Source organism: Fundulus heteroclitus, unplaced genomic scaffold (genome assembly GCF_011125445.2).
Source record: "Fundulus heteroclitus isolate FHET01 unplaced genomic scaffold, MU-UCD_Fhet_4.1 scaffold_55, whole genome shotgun sequence".
NCBI lineage: Eukaryota > Metazoa > Chordata > Actinopteri > Cyprinodontiformes > Fundulidae > Fundulus > Fundulus heteroclitus.
Window position 1 is genome coordinate 1,546,919 of NW_023396978.1, and position 23,302 is coordinate 1,570,220.

Consider the following 23,302-nt stretch of genomic DNA (forward strand, 5'->3'; position numbering starts at 1 on the left):
ACATGCACCCACCTCCCATCCCCTTTGGGTTACTTTTGCATAATGATTAAGTTGAAGTAAAGTGATATGTGGTTTTCATTTACTCAACAAAAAAAAAAAACTGAAAAGTGTTGCATGAATGTATTTGGTCCCTTTTATTCTGGTTCAAAGATTCAAAGAGTCTTATTGTGGCGGAATTTCTCCTTGGCCACTTGGTTCAGAGTACACATAATGAAGGCAAATAGATAAACGAAAAGGCAATGAACAGGGGTCACAATGTTGTTGTTTTTTTATAGCGTTCAAAAGAAATTAAAAAAGGAAGGATGATTCAAAAGTTGTATGACCTAGTTGTCCTTTATGAGTTGCAGATAACAGATAATGAGGTAATAAGGTGCTTATTGTGCGATGATGATCTGTGGATTCATTTACAGGACTGTTCATTTAAATATTCTGAGATGATAGTGTGGAGGTAGGCAATAACATTAAAGTGATTGTAATGTATGATGGGCTTGTAACAGTGGATTGATTTTAAAGCGTTGGACTGCAGTCTCCCCTTCAGGGGACGACTGCCCTCACAGCTCTTGGGAATAAGCTGTTTCTAAGTTTATTTGTTTTGGCTTTAAGGCTTCCGAAACGTTTACCTGATGGGAGAGGGGCAAATAGCACATTGCTTGGGTGGGTGGGATCAGTGGAGATGCATCTGGCAGTAATGTACCGTAATGGTTTTCGCTGAAGACCCAGAAATTCAGCTAAAATACAGGAGCGGGGTTTATGGCAGACTAGGTATACTGATCTGTAATTGAGTTTAAAGTTCAGGACATGGATCACCACTTGTAGCTCTGTGCTGAGAAAACAAGTTGGTGAGTTGAACACTCCAGAGGAAATGTACGGGTATAATGATTCAGCTTCACTAACCAGCAGTGCAGAATGGTGGGCGGGGAAGCCGTTGCTACAGTGATGTCAGAGCGGGCAAAAAACCAGATACCCGGGGGAACAGCCTGATCTTGTGGTGCAAGAGTGCTATGGCAGAAGAATACTTTCTGCACTCTTCTTCAGTTTGTGTGACATTACGCTGGAGGTATCACAGACAGAAAAACTCCACAATGTAATTCTCAATCCTAAAACCTGCTAAATAAATCGGCAATGGTCATTAACAAGGAGGCAGATGTAGATATACTCAGACGAGGATCAGTTGTCAGAAGCTGGTCTGCTGGTTGGTGGCCAGATAGAAGAGATCAGTCAAATCTGAGGGCATGAACTACATCGATCAGGAGAAGATAGAAAATAAGGAAAACAACTAGATTTCTACTGGCACAAGGCGATCGATAATCTGGCAGAGAGACAGAGACTGGGTAGAGCTTATGTAGTGTTGTGCACAGTTGCGAGATGGAGACAATTAGGCATGGCACAAGTGCATCAATCATTACATATACGCCTACGTTCCATAACCTATGTATGAAGCAGTACAGGCCTGTATTTTATCAATAACAAGACTCCACTAAGTCAGGAGCACCTCGAGTTGATGGCTATTTGGCCTGACTCAGCAGCCTTACTCTCTTTAAACCTTATGATCTCTAACTGAATTAGATCGCCTATTTTCAAACTGTGGTCCTTATTGGTACATGAATTTCCCCCGAACAATACAAATATTTCATCTGCGCAGGAAATTAATAATCAAAAAAATGTCAAGTACATTAACAAGAACTCCAGCACCAATTTAAAAGCCCCCATTTGAAAATATATAAAAAGATCTTCACTCTCATTTCAGTGACAAAAAAATTGATTGTGACATCAACACAATCACGTTTTTCAGTGGTGAGTTTTGACGTATTTGAGCCTCAGATGCTGAAAGTAGATTCTGTTAAACTGTTCGGTTGAACTGATTCGTATTAACCAACCAGAACATACTGTACCTCCCTGATTAGACCCCTGATTGTCTTCCTCCATCTCCAGAATCAGTGGGACAATCAAACATCAGTCAGCTCTTTAAAGCATTCCCTTTACAATATTCCCTCTGATAGTACAAAGATCTTAGAGATCACATTGTGAGCAGCATGCAGCAGATCAGCTAAATTGCAAATAATGATCTATTACGGTACCAAGCTTCCTGTCTGAACTGATGTTGGGTGTGATTTTATGGAGACACTGAAAGAGAAAAATCTGCAAAGCTTCTCACAGTATTTTACAGAGTAGTGACATAAAGAGCTGGAAAAGAATACACTTAGCGTGTCTTGCAAAAGTACTCATATCACTTGAACTTTTTCCCTTTTCATATTGCAACCACAAACATCAATGTAATTCTTTGGGATTTTATGTGATAAACCAACACAAACTAATTATAAAGTGAAAGGAAAATGACACATGGCTTTACGTTTTTCTGCAAACAAATATCTGAAAATGTGGAGCACATTTGTATTCAGTTCCCTCTTACTCTGATACTGTGTAGAAAAAGATTGTCCATTTATTTATCAAATAGCCCAAGTATAGACAAATGGTATGGAGACTGCCTGTGAACATAATTTTTTAAAACAGCATGCACCTCACTTTCAGAAATAACAAAGATATTAGACATAACGCCGTCCGGTGTTACGTTCTTGCTAAAGCAAATATTGGCTTTGTTAGTAGGGTCCACGGACACTTCCTTTTTAATGTGCCCACACTACACAGTGTGTCCTCTGCCAACCCACATAAAGATCACATTGAACATGCATAGATATTTGTGTATGTTTTCCTGTCACTTTAGTGGGCTTAAGCTGACAGACAGTGAAACTGCTTATGGAAATTGGAAAAGGGCACTGGATATGCTTGTGCAACTTGGATAATGATGTGCAAAATGGGAAATTTTATTCAGAAATAAGAGGTTTTTTTAACAGTTTTTGGTTTTAATCAATTATTTTTTCTTCCAGACTTTGCAGGGCATTGAAGAAGATGGCGAGCACAAATATGCAAGTATAACTTTATATAAAATGGGGTACAGCAGTTTTTTCCTCTCCCAGTACTCCAGTGGGTTTTCCAGTCTGCTAATATTGGACTCTGAAAGGTAGTGCTGGACTTCAACCATGGCATCTGCTGTTACATTTGGCGTTTTTCTTGCCTCCATTGCACTCATGTCCAAAATATGCCACAGTTCGCTATGTAAGAGAAAACAGCAGATCATATTTGCAAGTATTCTAATATAAATAACTGTTCTCAAAATAAAAAAGATAATAAATTACCTCCAGTAATATCATGAGACGTGGATGCCTGGGAGATTTCCTCTGTGCTCTGTCTAGATTGCATAATGATGGCAAACTTTGAGGTGAGTCTCTTAATGGCGTACCGCGCACGTGACGTCTCCATCTCAAAAACAACGCCCCTTTTGCCGCTTTGGTAGGACAAACAGGTAGAGAGCGCCCGTAGCCACCAGCAATTACACGCGCAACAGAAACAGCGAAATGACCGACTTTGCAGCCGTTAAACTTTCACAAGACGATGTCCCAGGCGCACGGTTTACTGGTCAAACTGTCGAAGAACACACCAACCTTCAGCTCAAACGATGGCTTGAGTGTTGAGGGCCTAAAAAGACCGGAAAACGTGCAAAGTTGATCGAACGGTAAGTCGTTGTTTTTTTTTCCTGCTCGGCGTTCATGGCGTAGTCGGACTATTTTTTTTTGTTTGTAATTACCGTCTAGGATTTGGTCTATGTTGCCAATAGGTAGCTACGAAACAACTGTTTACAAAGATGTTTCCTATTTTTAGAGACTGGTGGACTGGTGAAAAGTCGTTGTTTGAGGGCCTTTCTTTTGCATCGAGCGTACCTCTCCAGCTGAAATGATGACAAAACAAACAATCATGGTCAACTTAGGGACCTAAGCCAATATCGCGAGACAGGATAGACACGCAGACATGACAAAAGTGTAACAAAGGATGGCTCGTTTCGTCGTGAGCTGTTCGACGTATGATCAGATTTAAGCTTCGATAAAACACCAAAAAACTCTTACCTGTTCACTACTTGATGTCGCTGGAATTGGGTCAGGATGTTCTTCGGTTGGGCTCTTTCCTCCAACAAAATGCTTGCTACATATGTACGTGATTTTGGTAGCTTTTTCCGGGTTGAACTGTTGTGTAGTCCGACCGCACCGGTGTACCCAGCGCACACATTTCTCCTTGGCAGTCTTGAATTTCGGGAAATTAATGAAGAAAACATCCTTCATGTGCGGCCGATCAGGGTACCTCGAGTCGCTGTTGCACGTTCCATAGCAACAATGTTTAAAAACCATGGTCTTAGACTTGGAAAAAGCAGTCGTTTTACCGAGTAAAACCAAGGGTAATGCACAGCTCTTTTACAGCGAAACAGCGGAGGACACAGCAAGCTTGCCCTACTGCGTACCACATGATATGACGTCTTGTGACGTCACGTTCTAAAAATAGCTCGCTCGCGGTACGCCATTGCTTCAGTGGCTTTAGTCTGGATGTAAAAAAACCTATGACTGTAAATAATAAAAAAAACAAATCTAATGAATCTTTAGTATGATTTATTTACTTTTCCTCACTAGGAGAAATCAAGTTCAAATATTGCCACATAGGTGAAATCCTCCTTTTCCTAGCTGCCTCTCCTTACACTCCAAACGATCTCCAAACTATCAACATTCTATCCACATACTACTATCCAGTCTATCAAAACTTTATCCAAAACTTGAACCGGCAGCATCTCTCCAACACATTTTGACTGAATACTGAGGCACTTAAATGCCTATCAAAACCAGCAGGCACTCTGAACTTCGCCCCAAAGCAGTCGCATGGTACGGCTGGGTACCGAGGCCCTTTTCGGCTCCTCCCCTAAATGAGGCAGGCCTCGATACTCACTTTGGTGAAATGCCCCCTCCACTACTCGACACACGCTTCGAAGCCTCGGCTCCTGTCATAACATCCCTACGTCTGATTCTCTCCATTCTTGCCTGTCAGTTATAGGTGAACACTAATGTATTTGTGGGTTTGAGGCTATGCTGTACCCGTTCCATGTGGAAACGATGGGTTCTGTGAAGTGTTAAATCTTGGGATGGAATGGAGTGTGGGTCGTGATGCTTAATATATATTGCATATTTATAAACTAAGCAAAACAAATAAATAAAAAAAAACTTACATTCTATCCAATAGTTTAGTCTTCTTAAGATACTTCAATAGAAAAGAAATGTTTCAGAACTGGAAAGGTTATCCAAAAGGTCAGAAAAGATGTGTTTTTTCACTGCCCCCCCCCCCCCCCCCCCCCCCCCCCCCCTCCAAACACACACACACACACACACACACACTTCGTAAAATATTTAGTTTTGAAAATTAATTAATCCTATTTTGTTTATGTTTAAAGACTTTTCTGTTTTTGGAAGGTGTGCATCCTGTTACATTTGGTGTAAACTAACACCAGAAAAATGCATAATATACCTACAGTTAAACGTGGTGGTAGGGAAGTTTTCATACCTTTTACTTTTAGCTAATTCTTCATTAAAGTTGTTCCACTGCTAAATCAAAGTTGGTGCTACAGAGCTAGTGTGTAACTAAATCAATAGACTATACAAAAAACAATAGTAGCAAGCATCTGAATGTATTTGAAAATACCTATAGCCTTTCTTTGAGTTGATTGTCCTTCATATCTCAACGTCTGAAAAGTTTTTTTCCTGGAATTTGATTAAGGCCTAGATGCAGTGCTGTGCTTTTCAAGTTTCTGAGAAAAAAACCTTTGTATTCCTTGAAACTGTCAAACATTTCAGGATCACTCCAAACGTTGGATGTGGCAGGTTTAATGGAATGAGTCACAGAAAAGGTGAAACATTGTCAGTAAATCTGCGTGCTGGCTTTTGTCAGGCCCACACACAGCTTTTCTGATTCCTCCAACACATTGCAAAGCTCCTCAGGGGGAAACTTGAAAGAGCGATTGCTCCGGTTCATTCACAGTGATCCTCAAAAACACAACTCACTTATATAAATTCATCTGCAAGGCTGTTCCCACTCAGCATAATACCAATCAATTGTGCACAAGGGCTGCAGAATAATCCAATTGCCTCAAGAGCCCTTGATGAACCTGAAGATAAGGGAAAAATAATGCCTTTCTTTTTACCTGGTCTCTGCTGCCCTTGGCTGCAGCGTTCCTCTCTGACAGAGTACCTGTCATGCTAAACACTCCAAGCAAAATCATTACTGTCTTATTATTTATTATTATTTGTTAACCTGCAGTCAGATGTTGGGCACACAAACACGGGAGGGCACTGTAATTCTTGATGAGAGCAATAACTCTGGTCAAATGAGGGTGTTGCAGGGTGACGTGAGGGAGGAATTCATTTGGAGGGATGTGGACTCACTTTTCAGGTGGTATTCAGCTCTGTTGTGTATTTCACTCCTTTTCAAACTCCAGGCCTCCTTTTTGAATATAACTTATTTAAAAAGGGAAACATTCAAGTTTATACCTACATTAAAGTATTAGCTTTGACGAGTTATGTTTTTTTAATTATTGTTCTGGTATACATAAATGTGAAAAGGTACATGTAAAAAACAATTTATTTCCAGACTGGATTTTCAGCTCCAAAGGAAGAAAACTGCAATTAAAATTTCTTGAACAAACTGATCAAAGAAGCTGAGCACTTTTCATATTGTTCAGATATAACAGATGGACACAGCAGAATGTTCCCTTTTGCCTTGTTTACATTCACCATCAAATTTAGTCTCAGACATAGCTCACCATGTCTTTGCATTTATTTCAATTCAGTTCTTTTGATTTTTATGGCAACAATTTTACATAATTCACACAGCCGGAAATCCAGTTAATTTTGTGTATTGATTATAAACCCATAGATGTATGCACACTCAAAAGTATATAAATAAAGTACAACATTTCTGGAAATCTATTTAAACATCATTATCATTGATATTATTTGTAGGCTTTTATCACTATAATTTTATAAAAATAAAGTTATAGTAATTATGTGTCTATTTCTTAATTAAATTTTATTTAATTTTAAAAACTATCTACATTTTATATAAGAATATCACTTTTATATATCACATTTAGTTTACATTTTCTAAATGATTTTGTATTTTATAATTGTGTCATAAGAACACAATTATAAAATTATAAAACACAAGAATACAGCATCCACACTTACCCAGAAACAGTCAAAGTTACAAACATTCAGGCTTCTCGCAAATTGTTAGTGAGACAGGGGGAAAAAAGCATTATTGGGAATACAAATAAGGAAAATATTAGTCATGCTACTTTACTCAACAAAAACTGACTTTTTTCTTTTATTTTTTAATCCTTCGTTTCTCACTTCTATTATGTTTTCGGCCATCAAATTCATGCTTGGGTTTGACTATCTGTGGGCCTTAAAGGAATAGTTGCCAGTTTTTGCAGAAACGTGTAAGTCCCTTTTTGAATAACTGCACATGCGCAAGACCCTCTTACCTGCTCTTTTGCTCCTCAAAATCTCTCAAATCCACTCTGGCCTTCCTCTTCTTCTCATAGACATGAACACGGTTTGCTTCATGCTACATTCTTGCCATTTTCAAAGTACGGAGAGAGCTGCAGAGCTACAATGAACGACTAAAACCTGTCACGATTTGTCTTGGATGAACCCAGAACCACAACTTTTGTAAGATTTTACAAATCTTACAAAAGAAGGCAGACCTCTTTCCTAAACTTCAGAGGTCTCTTCTCTGAAGTTAGGAAGGTGGGAGAATTCAGAGTAATCTCGGATATGTGGATCTGTATTTTTGCCCAGACCTGTGCTGCATCAAACATTTAGATAATCTAATAATTGTGTAACCAACAAACAATCCATTGTAGGGCTTTATTTTTAAACACACTTACTATCCATTCAAGCTGAATATGTAAGTATTGACTGAGAAGTTAAATGACCAGGAGTATTAGTAGCAACTAATTATTAAACACATCTCTATTGCATTGTGTTGTCAAGACCATATTTGGTCAAACAAGGCCAACATAAAAATTGTTAAAGAAATTATTTTTTAGTCTAGTGTGAAAAATTTAGTTTTCATACATTCAGTTAAAATGCATTCCTTCCTGGAGTGGTGTTAAGCAATAATTTGATTTAGTTACTTTCTTGCTGTATGTAATTCATTTAGTTTTATTAATCAATAAATATTATCAATTGTGGATAGTGCTATAGTAGCATGCAGAAAATAGGTTAAATATTTAAAATTGGTATTCACTTACATGCCATGTTCCTAAAATGGAAAATATGCCCATCATTAGTTAGAATTGCATATGTTTAGTTATTTGAACCCTTTCTGTTCTGTTTTCTGTTGGTACCATGTCAGAAATAATAATAAAAAAACTGCCACTTTGACTTTGTTTTGAAATAACATGCCTCATTGAATCATTCCCTCTCAGTATAAAACATGCCAAATGTTCAGAAATCATTTTATATTTCTTCTTCCAACAGGCTGTAATTCTGCTGATTATACTGTCTGAGTGTAAGTTACCTGTTTAAAAAAAACAGATTTTTTTAAGGCCCAGAAATCTCATTTTACACCTATTCTACAGCAGGAAAAAATACAAATTTAATACCATGACTAGAGATTGTTCATTTTTAGAGAAACTCTGTTAGGCAGAGATTAGACTCAACCTTTGGAAAATGCACCTCTGCTTTCATGATAACCTTTAAGCCGGAACATCAACTTGAAGGATTTTTGCCTTTATTCCCCAAGCATACCTTACTCCAAAGATCTACAGATAAATGCAGTGAATTTTGACGACTCAAAATGAACATATGACCCAGGCCCTAAGGATCAGCAAATGGTCATATAGGTTTAGTGTATTCAATGTTGTCAAACTGATTTTTGCCCATCCTCCTCATTGTATTCGAGCTATACTCTCAGGATGTCCTCAGTTGGCTTTGTTCCAGGTCTCCATTTCAGAACTGTTTTTTATTCCCATTCAGCATCCAGTCTCTCTAATCACCCGTCCGAGAACATATCCCTCTCTATTAGCCCATTTTAATTCTAGATCCTTTTTTAGGTTTAAGTCAGAAGTTTGCTTCTGTTTGTGTTTTGCTGTCGATAATTTGACCTTTATTTTGCTATTATGTATGCCTGAATCTGTATCTCATTTGCTGTTGTAGTGTCTGATTTAAGAATATTGATATGATCTTTGGTAATCATTTTAACAAGCTGAAAGCACCAGCTCTCAACCAATCAATGCCCTGAGAAGAAACAAAATAAAGGACAGGGATGGACAAACATCTACTTTTGCCTCCTCCTCAGTGAGCTGCACCGTTAAAGCTTTGTTTCACCAGACAGATCTCAGCAGAATTGATTTTTAATTAGCCAAACTAGAGACAGATCACTCCAATGAATGTTCAAAAGCTGAAAATCACAATCTAATGTCAATCGGGTTAGTTAAAATACCTACTTCCAAAAAGATCTGCTAGTCATTTATCAAGAATGTCTGAGGCAAAAGAGCATTACACTCTCCAACTGGTTGTGTATTGTCTTTATACAGTTATGTGCATAGACCAGTCGTATTAAATCTAAATGTATTTAAAACCCCAAACTGACCACGAATCAAGCTATGAAATCACCTACAGAAAATTAATTAGAAATATCTACAATATTTCTTAATGCTGAACTGAATCATTGTAATTTACAGGTGCATTGAGGATAGATTTCCTGAGTTCATAACCTGCATTGCAGTACCCCTTAAGCACAAAGTTTTTTGTTAAATTCAACTCGTGTCAGCCCATAAATTTTGCCTCTTTGTTAAGTCTTTATTTCCTGAGTCATAATCAACACTAATAACTGGGATTAACAAAAAATAAGCCTGATAAACACAAAACGTTTCCAAGGCTGGTGAAAGAGTTTGCTCCTGTCTGATTCTATAAAAACATCAAAGAAGCAGTTTAGTTTACCTGCTTGACGTTGACTAATTTTCCCTTATATGCACCTGTTCAGTGATTGGCAGGTCAGATAATTGTTATGTCTATTCATTAACTGAATCAGACCCAACAGCTCCCACTTTTTTTTCTTTTCTGTAAATGCATCAAGAAACAGCATGCTCTATGATGGACAGGTTTGAGTTTTTGTGAAAATTGGAAAACGAATAGAAATACAGTGAAAGATTTTTAGCGTTTGTCGTTTTTCCTTTAGGATGGTAGGTCCTTTCGGGTTCTGGCTCAGTACCCTCTGTGTTCATTCAGTGTTTATGTGTGACTTTCCCGCAGTTTCTCTTATCTGCTTCTTCCCCAGCTGCATCACATTCATCTGGTTAGTCACACATGGTTCTCATGCCACTGAGTAACTCTCCCAGTAGTTGAAAACCCGATTAGTTTCCTTGACATGTTGGTTCTCCATTGCTACTTCTTATTTCCTTTTTCTCCCCATGCCTGTGTTCCCTTTGTGCCTGTGTTGCTTTGCAATTCCCAAAACTTATGTCATCGTTAATCTTGTAAGTTCCTTCTTCAAATAAATGTACCACCACCAACATGAGGCTGCATTTCTTGTTGGCATTTGGGTGCTACTCCGCTATCAAATATGATGGTGAAAGACATTTGGCTTGTGTTAATGGGGTGCTAATTGGATTTTTTGACAAATGTTTTCTAAACTCTTTCAATGTCTAAATTGGAACTTGAGAGGGAACATTAAGCATCGTCACAGCAGCTAAAACAGTTGAATTGATTGACAACTCAATAACATAGAACCTTTTTTTTCATCAAGTTGTTCGCAGCCATACAGTAAAAAACAAAACAAACAAAAAAAAACTGCCTCAGCCATGATACCCTGTCCACCTCCTTCTACACCCACACTTGTTTTTCAGAGTAAAAATAAAGCCATTTTCAGCTGTGACAATTTCACTGTGCTTAAGTCTCCAACAACAGTAGACAGAAAATTATTTTGAGCTTTTGGCCTTCACCTTCAAATCCAACCAATTATGTTAAGGATCCAATGATCCCGCTTTATCAATCATAATAGCAACCTATTGACCCAAATATATGTTTACTTTTTGTTTACTATAGCAACTAGAAGAATATTTTTTTCTCAATATGACCATTTTGATTTGTGTCAAAAAAAGTTTACTCTGAAACCTCAAAATCCCTTTGACTAGTCACTTTATTTCTGAGTACCTTGAGGACCTCTGACTTCATATTTTATTGCTGAAAACTTGTCAGGGTGATCCACGTCACACATTTTTAAGCCTGGGATTTAGTCTTTGTGTGCAACGCTGTATTAGTGTTACCACCTTGCATCTTAAATATTGTAAACATGTAATAAACACCTGTGTTCAAATACAATAATTCAGTCTATGAAGTTTTACTTGAATGCACTTCAGAATCTTATCTAGTGGAAAAATCAAGAGACTGAAGGACTCTTGGGAAGAGGCACACATATAAAGTCTGCTACTATAAAGAGTGACCACAGACATAACGCTTTGGCTTGGCTGGCCTCATTTTCTCCATCTGTAATGTAGTTGTATAACAAACCAATGTTTCCAAAATACAAGACTTTAGTGATACTGGGTAGTTGTCATACTTTATTTTTATTTTTTGGTGGTGGTGCTTCTTAATGTTGCAGAGCAGAGTGTAGAATTATGCATGTGTGCTGTTTAAATCAATGCTGTATTATTTCGGTATACTGTACATACATGCCAAACTAAAAGGCCTGTGCCAAAAATACTCTGGGTAAATACTGTTGCAGCCCTAGAAGTCAGGAATGGTAAATTAATAAGTTTAGTAATGATCTTCAAAGAACAACAAATAGGAAAACTTGCATTGGTTTCTAGTTTTTTTTTTTTTTTAATTGTTACCAAGTGTCAGGATTTCCGAGCCGTGGACTTGTTTAGTTAACTGGACTCACCTGTTGTTGCCTTAATCCCCACATGTATTTAAGTTCCCTTGGTTTGTTTCCCCGTTGTCGGGTCATTCTGCGTTCTCCTGTGTTCAGTTCCCTGCGTTGTCACCTCTGTTGGAGCTTGTTCCCGAGCCTGTGTTTTTCTCTGAACTCCTGTGCCTTCTAATGTTTTCCTTTCATTAAAATCCCTCAAACATCATGCGCTGTCCTCCGGCTCGTTTTATATCTAATTTAGCTCTATGCTTAAGATCATTGTCCATATTGGAAGACCAATTTGTGTCGCATCTCTAACGTTCGGGCTGATGTCTTAAGATGCTGCTTCAGTCTTTCTTCATGATGCCATGTATTTTGTAAAGTGCACAAACTTATCCTTCAGCAAAGCACTCAAACATGATGCTGCCACCACTGCACTTCCCAGTTGAGATGTGTTTTTTTTTTGGCTGCCCTGCTTTCACCTTTTTTCTCAAATGAGTGATGGTCAATATGACCGAACTCTTTTTTTTTCAAACTTTTTTTTAGTCATCTGACTATGGTCCAGTAAAAGGGCTGTTAAAAATAAAAAGTTAAAAAAAAAATTCCCCTGTACATATTGCTCTTGTTCTTATCTCTTTTCCCTAAATAGTGTCTTTTCTGTTATTGACTGTAGTCGCTGTCTGCTTCTTGTCTGCCTATTTATTCACACGATGCGAGTGTTGGAATCCAAAGTCAAATTCTTTGTTTCTTAAAGTTGATTGAGGTTCTGATTGATTGATTTTGATGGCATATATCATAAGGATTTTTGTCCTCGGGTGCATTTGCAAACTGTAAAATGTTTTTTTAATGTTGGTTTTGAAGGTATGGCTTCTTCCTCTCTGAGTGGCTTACAACCCACGTTGGTACACTATTTGTTTCACTGTGGATATTAACAATCCTGTACCGGCCTTACACATTTCACACTAAACAATGTTCATCCCGTCTACGCTGACTTTCTCTCCTTCCAGAACAGCATAATGGCTGGTCATCCGTATGAAAATTATAGTTGCACATGATTATTAGAACAGATGAACGTGGCACCTTTAGGCCTCTGGATATTGTACCGAAGGATGAATTAAACTTCTTTAATTAAATTTCTCATTATTCCACCATTGCAGAATTCTAAATCATTTTGGTAATCCATCCATCCATGTTCCATCATGGTTGTCCCTTTTAGGGTCGCGGGGGTTGCTGGTGCCTATCTCCAGCATTCAATAGGCGAGAGGCGGGGTACAAACAAAACAAAAATAAAACAAAAATAAAACAATTGTCTGATTTAATGTCAAACAGTGAAGGAAACGAGTATGTTTAAACTGAATGTCTTTTTCTTTTCTTTTTCTACAGCACCTTTTTGGTTTGGCCTTTTCCTGACTTTTGTAATTAAGAAAAATAATTCAGAATTATTGACCTTATCCTATATTTGTATCTGTACTTACAATAAGCTTTTAATTAACATTTTTAAACAAGTTTATATTTTTGTTACAATGATCTTTTGTACAGGCAGTTAAAATCAAATGTACAATTATGTTTAATTTTACATATTTATTTTCTTGCTATCTATTTGTTATCATAGTTTTATGAAATAAAAATTGTGTGTTCATCATTTTTAACGCATTTGCTTTTCCTTTGTCCTTCAAACCAACTTCAGTTCTGTTAATTGGAACATTTGTTCCCATTTCTCGAATCACCCCCATGTTCAGCCTTGTTTAGCTCTGATATTTGAAATTTACTCAAGTAAAAAGAAAATTACTCAAGTAATAAATAATACTGACAGACAAGCAGCCAGTCATACTTATGTTTCTTTTTTAAGGTTAAAAGACAAAATACCAATTTAGAAAATGAACAATAAAGCAGCCAAAGTTTAAGTGAGAAACTTAAAAAAGCTTGAACTATTGATGAAAACTATTGAAAATCAATGAAAAAATAGATTCTTGGAAAAAGAGTCTCACAAAATCAGGGTTGGTTTGAACCTTTTGCATTATGCCTCAGTATGCTTTCTAAAGGCCCTGCTCCTGCTGAGTGTTTTACCTGATTTTTATTATTTTTGGTGGATTTTTCCCCCCTCAAACCTAGGGCTATTATCGGTTCGAAAGAGGTAATTTGGATCCTAATTCTGTTTAAAAATAGGCAGTAGGGTAGCGCATCCAAAATCTGCGCCCGTGTCATTGGCGTGGACAATCAGAATGCCATAATTGGCTAACGTGTTTCTAATGCCTCTAATGAACTCCGCTCATTTGCATGCCTTTCTGCGCCTGATATGCCGAGCAATTATCATTCATAACCCGCCATGAAAATTAATGCACAGTAACTAATCTGCACCTATGATGTGTAAAATTATTGCACAATATTTGCTTCAAAGCCCAGGAAAACCACAACACTCAGACGTGACTGATGGTGTTCCTGTTTCTGTTTGGTGCATTGCTGTGTGGAAGAATAAAAACGGGAGCATAATGTTTTGTTTTTTTATGAGCTTATAATATCGCAGCAGCTTTTTTTAGATGTAGGGGGGAAAACATTTGTCTGTTCCAAAAACAGCATCTGCTCTGAGAACTTCTTTTTTTTTTTTTTACACAGGCCAACACCCGTTGCGCCCCACATGCTCTCAGTTATAGACTCAGTGTTGAGGCTTCAAGTTCAGCGAGCAACAACTCATAAAAATAATTAACACATCATGGATTTATCTGGCTATCTGTTTCGGGTTGTCTGTTTCTTGTTGCTGGAACCAAACGCAGTGAAAACTCCTGCAGTCCCCAATAAGGATTACATTTATATTTGCTCTTTTTTTCTGAAAAGTCTTTTTAAAGAGTGGACAATAAACCCAGCAGCAACTGTTACACTACATAAAAAGGAACTCATTTGCATAATTTGCAGGGGGAAGGGGGTGTAGGGGTACAGCTGTCATTCTTCTGGGAACATAAAAATACAATTCAAATTTATTCAAAGCACACCTGAGAGCACTTCTCATCCTTTTTTTTTTTTACTGCCGTAGCATTACACTGATAGTTTTGAAGAATTTCTTTACAATTCAGAGGTAAAATAAAATCAAGGGTAAACACAAACAATAAGATCAGATTTTTCTTAATGCCAGAATATAAATATTATCTCATTCTTGGTTAGAGAGGGAAACCCTTCAGATTTATGGTCTGTTTGATGCCAAAACAGTAAGCAAAGCTATTTCTAAATAAAAACTGGATTATTTTTTTTACAAATGTATTTAACTTTTCAAAGAGGGCTCCAAGCTACCTCTAAACACTGTTAATTGGAGTTTTTTTTTCATACAGTGGAAAAATAAAGGATGCCCTAACAAAAACTTTGTCAGCAAAATGAATCTTTCAACAGCAACAAGATATGAATCTTGCTCTTCCACTGAATTACTCCCCTGAAACATTGTCAAGCTGAATGTTAACATTCCTGCTATTAGATTAGATTACTCATCTTTGACTTCTTCTTACCCCGGGTTACATAAACAGCATGACAGAGGCCCATTTCTTTGCCATTATTCACAATGAGTAATAAAAGAGAACATGCTATTCCAGACAAGCAACATGATTTTGAATAATATCAAAAACTAGTCCTTAGCATGTATGTATCAATATGGCCAGATTTAGGCATTTCTGTGTTTATCAGTTGTGGATTTCAACAGCCCAAAACAGGGTTGAGAGGTGGTAGAAAGTCAAAAGAAAAAAGGGATTTATGTTGTGAGGCAAGGAGAGAAGTTAAGGAATACAAAGACAAATCCAGAATCCCAAAAGTTTTCATCCTACAACCAAAATCTTCTCCTGTTGCAGTATCCCACACAGCCCGATCTCCTCCTTAACAGGATCCTGTCAACGTGCACTGTATCCTTAAGCCTTTCTCCGTGATCGTCATCCTAAAAAAAGGTGTACAACCATGCTCACACACAAATACATGCACACACAGTAACCCCCTGACAAAGAATGACAGACCCTGACAAATAGGAGACTTTATGAATAAAATAGTTGCAGAGGTCCAGGCAGGCAGACTGTCAAATCATCCATACGTATGGACTCAGGGGCATTCAACTGACTTTCTTTGAAATAGTTCAAAGGTAAATTAGATGAGTTTTTCCCACCGAAAACACCTTTGATATATGGTAGCCCTTTATTTTAGTAGAAATGATAAATAGTCTGCATTCTTTCTAAACATGTGGTGCATTAAGAACCTTCTGTGGAAGGATCTGGTAGCTCCTTGCCAATTTTTGCATGCACTGATGTTTCAGTTGTGTTTTGCTGTTTAAAATCGGCGCTGTAAACTGTCATGGTGGTGTTACTGAACAGGTTCTTACCCCGGGCTCACATTGAATGTGGTGCAGATCCGGTGGTAGCGTTGCAAGGAACCCAAATCAATGTCTCAACTCACATCATCGAGGCCATGCGGTGCTGCAAAAACAATTCAGCAAGAAGGAAGTTTGACCAGATGCCGCAGTGGTTACCGGAACAAGCTCCTGAATTTCACAAGCAAAACAGGAAATGTTGGGTGCTGTACAGGATAAAGTTCCAGTGAATTTCAGAATAAAATCACCGCACCAACTTAACTAGCTTGACTATTGTAATCAAAATAGCGACACAGCAACACGAGGTAACAGAGGGGCATTTAGAGGATGAAATAGGACATTTCAGCACAAGGATAATGAGTTTTTCCCTAAAAAAAGAAGAAAACCATGGCTCTTTTTTAATCATTTATGAGGGATCATCCTAGTTTTAGGGACTGTCAGCAGCAGCTGATCAGCTGATCTAAGGGATTGGGGTGGGCTGTAATGCTGAATCAGCTCACATAAATATGGTGCAGCAAGGTTGTTCAAACGTTTAAAAACAAATAACAAGAGCTTAAAATTAATTCTGTAGCACATGGGGGCACCAGTGAAGGGATGCCAGGATGGGGTGATATGCTCGCGCCTACGAGTCTGCGTTAACAAACGATCAGCAGAGTTCTGCACAAGCTGCAGACGGGCAGGAGAGGTCTGGCTAATGCCTATATACAGTGCATTACGGCAGTCAGGACGAATTATGATAAACGCAAGGACTAGTTTCTCCAGGTCAGGTCTTGCTAAGATTGATTTCACCTTTGCTATTTTGCGGAGTTGATAAAAACCTTTCTGAACAACACTGCTGATCTGTTTTCTCAAATTTTAAATCTGAGTCAGACTTTATCTCCAGATTGGTGACATTCTCCCACATTCAAGGAAACAACACGCTCCCCATAAATGAACTTCAGCCACTCCTCTGTGATTCTCTCGTCCTTTGGGAGTGAGTGGGAACTTCCATAAATTTTTTGCACCCTCTGACATATCAGCTCCCCATTTTAGTAACTGCTGTGAAGTTAATTTGAGGTTGAATATTGGATATTCGTGCTCTGCGGCTTCTGTTCTAGCCGATACAGGGAGGCTGATCTACGGCTGCTGTCTATTCCACCTTCCTCACCTCAAGTGAAGCAATTAGACATGTTAGCGCGACTAACAGCTGGGATCAGCTTTGTGGAGGAGAGGAGGGAGGAATGGGAGTGGAGGGAGAAGGCTGTTTGCTTGATTGTGTGCTATGATTGGATAATATTAATTACATAGAAAATAACCTACGTAGAAAATTTTACTGTTTTCTGAGCTGACGGTTTTTGAGCAAAGGGGCAAAGCTGACCACCCCTTTGCGGTTCCTTTGGTATTCACGGCCTTATCAGTGCACAATAGATCATATAATATCCCCAAAACCTCTGAAAAATGAAATTTGTTGTCATGGCCCCTTTAAACTGCATCGCTTTTCCCAATTTTGCCAGCAGATAGAAGAGTTTTGCCATGTAAATTTGTAAACAACTGTTTAAACTACAAGATCGTATTTGTTTTTAATATTGCATCAAGTAATTGACAGCTAGATTTGAGGGTAGGTCTTGGCTTGTTTACTGATTGGCCAGAAGTAGAAAACTAAAAGAACTTCAGGGGTTTTCCATTATAACTTGATTCATATATTAAAGCGCAATAGTCTTAGTTTTTGTTCTCTTGCGTGCATTTATCATCATTTAAGCAATGAAAGCAAAAGCAAAAAAAAATTATAAAAAAGTAGCTACCAGTTGGTAATGTCGCTAAAAAGTTTTTTTTTTCTCTCCTTTTAATATTTCATCTCTATAAATTTCTGGACACCTATTGCTTTGTGTGCTGGACGAAAGGAAGGAACAGTCTGTTCTCATCCCAGGGCATCAACTGCCGACACGTTATCAGAAACCTGAGGTGACAGTGAAGGATGAAAATCTTAACAAAAAAGGTTGCATGCAAGATGGAGGAAAAGCGTCAGTATGGATTCTGAGTCACCTAGGTAAAGGCTTATAATGAAGGGAGCTGGACTTCTTTTGTTGATTCTTGTAGATGTCAGCTAAGAGTCTTTCTTAACTCCACTGACTGATGGAAGGTTTCAGGCTTTTAACTTGTGATAAACATGTTACATTCTTGAGCTTTATTGTATTTTACGAAGGATATTGAATTAAATATCAAAGTTTCAGTGATAAAAAAACAACTGGAATGTGTGTTAATGTAGCATCTTTACTGAAACAGAAGTACCGGAAGGGTTGTACAACTTAGAGGACTTCAACACAGTTTTAGTCGGGGTGTTCAGTTATGAATGTCAAGAGTAGACTCCTCCTAATTATAGAAAGATCACATAAAGTCATCTTTTTTTTAAAGCTCCTTTTACACAACAGAGTTGACCAAAAGTACTGTTTAACGTGCCTCCCATATATATATATATATATATATATATATATATATATATATATATAGATATAGATATAGATATAGATATATATGCAAAACTGACACACAAACTGACCTATTTTCTACAGACCTTCTCCGCTTATCAAATTAGTGTAACATTGTCATTATTTATCATCATCAGCTACTTTTTTTGTGTGAAAGATGTATTTTGTACAGAAAAAGCATCAGCATATGTGAAAAAAGAACCTTTGATGCACAGATGGAGATGTCTAAATGAGCAAAGATCAGAACCATCAATGTAGTGAACTTCGGGGTTTGTTCTGAGGTATTGTTGAACAGTTAAGGCTATAATAATTATACTCTACTTCTTTTTCTCATTGTTTTTAAATTTGATTGTTTCACATTCTTTACATGTTCTATTTATTGAAGATAAATAACAATATCTTGCAAACTAAACCTTTGGTGCTGGAGTTATATCTGCAGAATGGCTTGACATGTCCTCAAACCACCCGGACTATTTCTTTAATAATAACACAGGGACACAAATCCTCTCTGTGGATGTCCATGGCAGTTATGATAGTGTGATTAGGATGTGGATTAGTGTTAACAATCCGACATTCTGAAGAGCCTTTATCACGCAGGCGGCATTGAGCTCTGGTTTGGTTGTTTTATGTTTTGCTGACACATTGCTCCCACTCCCTATAATTGTGATCATGAGCGCTGGCGGTACAACAGACTTATTTTGGCAGCAAGGATTGGACTCAGGAAGAATAGTCAGAAGAGTCTTTCCCTCAGAGATACCTCAACATGTAAGTGATAATGCAGGAACCACCACCTTTTGATCTAAATTGCACCTACGTTCTTAATTTCAGCTAATTTCACAGGGTAGACATTAGTTATCATCACAGAACATGCTGCTGCTGGTTCCATTTTTATGAATCAAGTCTTAAACCTGATGAAAAAAGCCTGGTTATTTTACACATGCTGAAAGGGTATTGTTAATTGATCTAAAAGCTGCAATTAATCATATTAGATTCTCAATCCTTTGTAAGGAAATAACTCAGATGCTTTAACTGTGAAGAAAGGAGACAAAAGGTGATTTATGTGGCTCTAAAACAATCAGCTTGCAGAAAGTGTGCCTTTCTTTTCCTCCCCATCTTTCTAAAGAAAACCAGCATGATCAATCAGAACACAGCAGCAGGGACTCAAATCTATTTTCACTTACAACAAAAGAAAGAAATCTGAAAGCTGAGGTTCCATGTTTATTTTCGTTGCCAGCTCTTAGATTGATTGTTTGAATTCCATCATTAAAAATGCATTTCACTCACGCACAATGCAAAGCAAATGTTGACATCTCGCTCCACTTCAGGATGGGCCTCTGCTTGACTGACAGGCCAGAAATGGATTTTCTGACAATTAGATTTTTTGTTGAGACGGGGGGCTGGGGGGCAGACACTCGGCACGCTCTCACGTAGTTGTTCACACTGGCGATTGGGATTTACTGCTTTGATGATTTTTTTTCTGGCAGTAAGCTGCTCTCTGCCAGGCATGAAGGTCACCAGCCTTTCCTCCACATCAAAGGACTGACAGTGTTTCAGTTTGTCTGTCTCTCTGGATGATTGGCACAATAGGTCCTCCACCAGGAAACTTGGGTGCATTCAACCCCATCAGTCGAGTCTACTGGGTAGGAAGCTGACAGCGATGCAGGTGGTGGCCCCCTTGTGTCCTGGGTTGTTGATTACCTGACTTGTTGTCCAGTGTATGTCCAGATCTGTGTGTAAGGGTAAAAGCTGACAGCTTACCTTTCACGTCACAAGCTTCAGCATAGAATGATCTGCCACTTTAACGTGTTGAGTGATAGCCTAGTGGTTAGAGCAGGGCACTTGCATCTTGGAAAGAGCACAAGTTCCCTGGTTCAAATCCCTAAGACTGCCACTATGAGTCCCTGAGCAAGACCCTTAGTCACAGAACACTATGTCGGCACCACACAATGGCGGCCCACTGCTCCCTAAGAAAGGGTTGGGTTAAATGCAGAGGACTAGATGTTGCAATGACAAATAAATATGTTGATTATGTTTCTACCCCTGTTGTTGGTGTAACACATAACTTTGCAGGATAAGTGAAATGCATAAGATTGGAACTAAATGAATCAGCAAGATGTTTGGGCCAGCAGGTTCGGCTGCTACAGGAGATCTGGAGTGACTGAGACTCAGACAGCGGTTAAAAATGTAAATAGCCGGCCTGTATTTTTTATTTTTTTTTTAAATGTTGAAAATTAAATGTATTGAACAAAAATCACAAGGTCTGCAATACAGCAGGTTGGTACCATCAGAGTTCTCAATGTCAACAGTATACTAGACACTCAATAAAAATCAGTATCTCTTACCTATTGGGTGCACCCAAAATCTAAAATGCTTCTAATGAACAGTACGCTGGGCTCAATCAAGGATGGGGTTAGCTTGCCATCAAACTCTGGTCCACAAACTTCTTGTGCTGGAGTAACCCCCCCCCCCCGCAAAGAAAAAGAAAAACAACCTGACCTGAGCGAATGTTTCTAAATACATTTTTGTTGTATTAAATTTTTTCTGTAGGCTACTTGTCCATACTAACACCAAAATTCAGCATAAAGGAGATTTTGAGAGGCATATACAAGCTATTCTCACTTGCTAAGTATTGTCAAAAACTGAATTTATGTATGTTTCTAATTTTAAAACTAGAAGGAAAGGCAGAAATGCTCCAAAATCAGCTCCATCCATAAAACACGTTTCTCTGTATTGACATAGTTCACTCAGATTTAAATGATGCACTATACATGCATTTCTGGGTAAGCCCACCCATATTTATGTATATTTATGTAAATTATACAAATTGATTAGCATTCTCAAAGACCAGTGCTAGATGTGCAATGCATAAGAAAAATAAATCTACAGAAAGCTGGCAATAATTTGGAACAACGTTTAGAAAAAGGAAAAAAAAAAGAACCTGCACTGCTGCTGGCTTTTCCAAAAAAATAAATAATAAATAAATAAAACTCTGACAAGTTTATTGGTAAAGTGAGCTTCATCTCTGTGCTAATAATTTCCCAATTTTAATAAAACATTGCCTGAAATGTATTGCAAAGTTCACTGAATGGCTGTCAATGGGGCCAGGGTGGGTTGGTTGGTGGGTTGATTGGAGTGCTGCCAGGTACAGATGGTAACTGAACACACAGAAATCAGACCTTTTTCTTTTAATTTATTACAAGTAAATAAACAGTATACAATTGTGTCATAGTGTTTCTGTTTTATCTTGACATAATTACATAAGGCAGTGCATTTTTACTGTATAAGAAAAGAGAAAAAATATAAACCCAAGACATTTTAAACTACATACAAAGGTCTCACGCAATGTGCAGCATAATTTATTAATTTCAAAACACCTTTGTAACATCATTCCTCCAGTCAGATCATATTAAAGTTTTAAGGAGTTTCTCATCAGGTTAGGACCTGGAGCTCTTCATTAATAAAAAAGTAAAGAATTTTATTTTTCTTCCCTCTGATAACTTTTGCGTCTGCTGTGTGTGAAGAGAAGACAGCTGCAACCAGAAGAATTATCTGCTGCATTAGATGGGCAGGCTATCTCATGCATGTATGGGGTGTCAGGGGTGTCCAAATCCAGTCCTCAAGACCAACTATTTTGCAACTTTTAGATGCATCCCTTTCTCAACACGCTAGAATCTAATGAATGACTCGTTACCAGGCCTCTGCCAAGCTGAACGACATGCTGATTAGAGATTTCAGCCATTTAATATAGTTGTGTTGGAGAAGGATGCATCAAAAAGCTGAAGGACAGAAGCTCTCCAGGACATGATCTGGAAACGTTTGATTTGCACCGTGTAATCTGTAAGGTTTGATGAGGAATTTTTTTAATTTTAGAGTATACCCGAAGTCAACGTAGAGAGGTGATATGTGCTCTCATTTCCTAGTCCTGGTTAGAAGTCGGCCTGCTGTATTTTGGTCCATCTGTTGGCTATATAAATTATGGTGATCTAATATGTTATATAGTGAATTGCAGTAATCCAAACGAGTTGTAATAAAAGCATGAACAATTTTCTCAAAATCCTTAAAACAGAAGCAGGACTTGACCTTAGCTAATAGACGTAGATGAAAAAAACTCAAACAACTTCACTTACTTGTTTATCCAGCTTCAAATTGCTGTCAATGACAACGCCAAAGTTTTTTACAACTGTCAGGTGAAACAGAGATAAGGTACTGAGAATTGCTTCAGTACTAGTGTGAAAATTCTTCTGTTCAAATAAAATTACCTGAGTTTTATTTTCATTAAGATGAAGAAAGTTTGAGTCTGTCAATGATTTGACTTAATTTCAACAGTCTCACAAACACTCTAAAGAGTCATTCTTATTGTTCTTTATAGGCATGTAGGTCTGTACATCAGTGACAAAACAATGGAATGAGATATTAAACTTACTAAAAATATGTAAGATAATAATACAGGACTCAAAATAGAGCCTTGTGGAACTGCATACAATAAAGGTTCTGTAGCTGAAGAACAGTAGTGGAGATGGACAGCAAAACTTCTATCTTTCAAATAGGATTTGAACCATTCAAGAACTATACCCTTTATACCCACACAATGTTCTAACTGAGCAAAGAGATCTTCATGGTCAATTGTGTCAAATGCTGGACTCAGATCCAGCAATAATAAGACAGCGGCATCACCAGAATCTACAGTTATAAAAATATTAAAAACTCGTAGCAGAGTCGT